This window comes from Rhopilema esculentum, chromosome 7 (assembly GCF_057945365.1).
Source record: "Rhopilema esculentum isolate cy_ngs chromosome 7, ASM5794536v1, whole genome shotgun sequence".
Lineage (NCBI taxonomy): Eukaryota > Metazoa > Cnidaria > Scyphozoa > Rhizostomeae > Rhizostomatidae > Rhopilema > Rhopilema esculentum.
This window is the reverse complement of record NC_142821.1, coordinates 7428103-7433207: the sequence shown is the minus strand read 5'-3', so window position 1 is coordinate 7433207 and position 5105 is coordinate 7428103.

The window sequence follows — 5105 nt, the reverse complement described above, 5'->3', positions numbered from 1 at the left end:
CTTCATTCTCAACCAATTATTTCAAAGACAAGCTACGTCTAAACATAAGCGTTTAAATTTTTGCGACGGATAGACCTACTCAAAAGAAGATTACATTATCGCTTAAACTGAATAAGCTTTGGTCGTCTAAATTGTTCGTGAAACAGACAAGGGCACGTACTTGCTAGGCGAAAGAATACGTTGAAATAAATTCATGTTACGTCTTGTTTTCGTGGTATCACGTCATATATTCTTGGAAAGAACGCTTAAGGTTATCACCATGGCAACTAGCAAGAAAAATCTTCAGTATTATTCCTGATAAAAGCACGTCTCAACATAACAAATATTCTTTGAATGCAGAGCAATTTGAAGCTCCTTCTTCTCTACACAGGCTGTAAAACCAGAATTGCTGTCTCTTTGGGGGATACTTCAACATAGTAATGACCACAAGAAAAAATGTTGGGACAAGGTTTTCGGTTCATTTTTGGTAAGGTCTCATATATAGAGGTGTCCGTTAAAAGGCTGTCCGTTGGTTGAAGCTTTCTGTTGTTTGAAGATGCCCGGTTTTGGATCAGTTTGTTTCCAGAACCGGATTAAGTTAGATACTATTGGTGAGACAGCTTTGGGCCCATTCTGAAATAAGCCCGGGTGGCAATAGACGAGAGCCTTATTGAAGCTGAATAGGACCAGAAATGTGCTTTTGTCGCAGCATCAACCCCATTTGCGCTTCATTCCGGGACTTTCTGTTGTTGCTGGTGAAAGATTGAAAATGTTGAGATGTCCGTTGCCGAGAGGTGTCCGTTAGTAAGGGGATTTTCACTGCATATCTTTTTTGCCTGTGTAGTATAATAACAATTGATCAATAAACGGTGTGTAGCCCATTTTATGTAGTTTCATAAGTTTCCTATATATGCAAACTGAAAAGCCCAGTTTCTCCCGTGAGAAAAGCAATATAAAATTCTCTGTAGACGTTTGAACAATGAAATTTGCTTTGCATGATCTATCTATCAGCCCAAAGATAACAGTAACATGTAGGACTATATCAATGGCAATGGCGAGCGGTTCAAGCAAACGACAAATCACTTCTACGGAGCAAAGGAGAGGGGGAAGGAGCAATTACCCTGGAAGGCCACGAAAGGTCCTTCTTTACACCAAAGGGACTATGTTATGTCAGGTTTATAATTTCAAATCAGCATTATTGTACACGGCAAAGAAATTGTCGTGATTTTATCAGTTTCCAATACCACACATTACACTCTCTCCCTCATCTGCAAGCCGATTTTTGAATGTGTTCTTTATGACAATCCATTTCACGACTACAATGAAAAAAGATTTTGGAATGAAACCATTTGTCCTTTGTGTATTTCATATTTGCTATTCCCACTTGCTTCACACAAAGAACTGTCTCGACAAAGGGTTCCTTGCTTTAAACATGTAATGTTGAGGTAGAATGTACTATATTTACTATGAATATCATGTCTCTTTGAATGATTCTCTTTTATGATCCAAAGAAGCAGATCCGACAAGCTTTCCCTTCTGAAGTATCCTTCTACTCGGGTGATAAATTCCAAGTTACGTTAGGAAGTCTGCAATTGCATTCGCGTCAGCAATTCTTAATGATTCGGCTCGGTGGACCACATATCCAGGAACTGCTTTGCTAGATACATTTATCCTGATCATTCAGGGTTGGATAAATAGCCTTCGTGAACAGCAAGGTCCCTGGTAACTAGTGGTGCTTACAGGGTCACGGAATAGGAATAGGTGTACGTTCAAAGCGTACTAATGAATTTTTTGAAGGATTTCATGCAGTTGTTAAATTAAAATAGAATTCAAAATGTCAAGGAAAGAGAGAGCTTAGAATTCAAAACGTCAAGCAAATTCGATTCATTTTCTCTCTTATTACGCGAAAAGACATCAATAAACCCATTTCCCCCTTTTGAACGCCGAGGAATACAAGAAAACCGTCTGTGCCAAATGCCATTTCTGGGCATGAACACATCTTGTCTCCTTTCTTATCGCTACGAATTTTTTCATCAGCTCAAAGAGCAAAATCCAAACATCTAGAAAAGTAGGAAAGAAACTGAGAATAGGTGCCAATTAAAATCGCTATCGCATCACACAGTGAGCACACGAGGCTAAGAAAGATTAGAGAAGCCACAGACAAAGGGTCCAAAAATCAATATGACAGATTTACATGCGCACAACAGAGGCCCCATCACGATATTACTCCCGTTTTAATGTCCTCTACCACATAACGGTTTTGATAAACATTTAACTGAACACAAGAACATTTAAGATAATCTATTTTGAATCTCTTTTAAGATAAGATATTCTTTGTCTGATTCTAAACTTTAATCTGAATATAATTGATTCCATTGCTTATGGCAAACCGAATCTCTGATTGAAGCATCTAAATATAACAACGATCTCGTACTCTCTTCGATTACAAATCATTTGTTTAGGAAGCTAGATACCTTTGACCGTTAACATACTCGCTGTTTTCAGTTACTCGCCATTGATGTGATTCAGTATTAAGTGGTTGGGAAAAACAAGGGCGGCAACAAGAAGGGGAATTCGTAGCCCCCTTTCATAAGTAGTGAATATTGAAAAAAAACGAAAGTGCCTACCTGCAGGTGTTGGGAGTGAGGTTGAGGATGGCCAAGTGTGGCTTGAGCAAGGGGCGATGGTCCATACACATTTCTGCAGGATGCTTTGCTGAAACTGATAATGGATTAACAACTTCTTCTATTCTATGAACCCTCCACTTCAACCCTGTGAAAATCAAGGTACAGCTCCTAGCCTGCATCAAATAATGTGTCTTGTGAGAAAGATAAATGCATGTTGTAGTGGTAATCAGCTACACCTGAATATAAATTATTTTTCAGTGAAGCTATATCAGTGAACTATGGTCCACACTTCAAAATTCTACCCCATAAGATATGAAATTTTTTACGAGGCAAGAATATGTTCTGCGAAAAATTCTTTTTCTTTGGACTGACGCCTGCTATTTTTGTGAATACTGGCATGTTGTCAAATTTGCCAACCTAACGAGGGAGATAAAATCACTTAAATTATCTTCTAAAAAATTGTACTGTCAAATGAACTAATTCTAGATGTGAAGGTTGAAGGTTGACAGAACGAATGACTTGCAGAACGAATGACTTGCGATCGTGACAAAGATACAACAACAATATTGTTAATAAATGAGTCTAAAACATTGGTCATTGATTTGGTTATGTCAAAAACTAAAAACAGATTTCCACATGATTCAGGATAAACCTCTTGCTACAAAAAGGATTCTTCTTTTCACTGAAGTTTATAATCTCGTAAGACGTACCTTTATTTCCTGACAATATGTTTTAACATTATTAAGTTTATTTCATCGTATTACAAGGATCAGCCCCACATATTAATTGTCACACATATTTTTAACGAGCTTTTCAATTTGATGTAGCAGTATTTTACATTTAAAAGGTTAAAGGGATATGAATCTGTTATAAAGACACAATTGAGCCACAGGGTCGCACAAGGCACGGGGCACGGAGGAGGAGCACTTGTTAAAATTTTCAAGACTGAATGTCTATATTGCATCGGAGAGTCTAATCTTAAAAACACATTTGACAAGACCACTTTTTGGTGTGCCTAGTGGTGGCGTCCAGACAATTAATCAAGATCACACCCAATTAACAATAGTAACACTCTCTTAGGTTACGGTTGCTTAATCTTTCTTACCCTAAGTTACCAAATGAAATAACGCAACTTATGTGGAAAGAAATAATGTGGACAGAAAAAAGTAATGTCATGCAAAAAGAGAAACTGTCCCCCTTCCTCTCTTTATTGGATGTCATCAAAACGAGTATTATCCTTTTTGGCCTCCAAGCTCGCCCCCACTCACCGCCGCCAAAATTTACTAATTGCTTCAAAAAATCTTGAAAATTTGTAAAATCAACGTCGTCTAGAAGAGATGTTATGAATAAAATACAGTTTGTCTCTTCATCTTTACATACACATACTATATGGACATCGCTTGTTGGATGTGACGCCTTAAACAACTCGTGATACTCCCCTAACCTGTGCTCTAGCCTCTACTTTCAAGTTTGGGGCCTGGAATACAGGCTACCCTCCATTCCGCATCAAGCTTAAAAGCTTTAAATGTGGCCTAACCTTTCAGCGCGACGTAATTAATTCATTTCACCTGACCGTAACCTAGCAAGGAGGTCAAATTTTTTGATATTTTTAACATTATTAAGTTCTTTAAAATAGCATTTAAAAAAGTAGTTGAGGTATACCTACGAAAACGAAAATAAACACAAGAGTGTCGTTAATTACAAGGTGGAGTTTATTCAATAAACTTACAATGAATAATAACTAAATACAATCATGATACACATTCAAATGCGAGCTTTGGTCTTCTGAATTGGTTTGGGCAAAATTTTTCACCGCCATAAATCAAGAAATCAATCTGGTAGCGGACATCCTCAAGAAGCCGCCCCTGGGGCTTTTATATTTACTGTCTGTGTCTGTGTAAGCTGAGAATCCAAAGAATTCCTTTGATTTTCATCTTATTCCACCTGACCATCAAAAATTTCTGTTTAGGGTCTTGCAGAGAAGGCATATATGCATTGAAATTTTTATTTTAATGACCGATAACTGACAATATTTAAAATATCAGACAAACGTAACGACAATCTTTTCAAAACAGATAGGAGCAAATGTTAGACCAGCATGCTGATGACGTCACTGTCATGGCGCCGAAAGGCGACTGACACTTCACAACGATGATGCCAAAGAAGGAAACTTTACTTGAGAAAAATATAGCGTAAAATGTTAGTAAGGGGTCACTATAGATAGCCGCTTTCTTCAGGCCGAAAGCATAAAAGGTACATTGGAAAAGTTGAGGGGCAGCAATCCAAGCGTACAAGAGCCACGCCAATTTGAAACAGAAGGTTGATTGCATTCGTCTTAATGAATGCGGCTAGAGGCTACAGCCCCCGAAAACCTCGAGGTCCTTTATCCCTGTATATGCTTTTCGCAAAACGGTGAAGCAAATATTGTCTATACAACTAGTCTGCAGCTGTGGATCGCAAAGTTATAATGTTTATTGAACTGAGACAAAGATAGAAGTG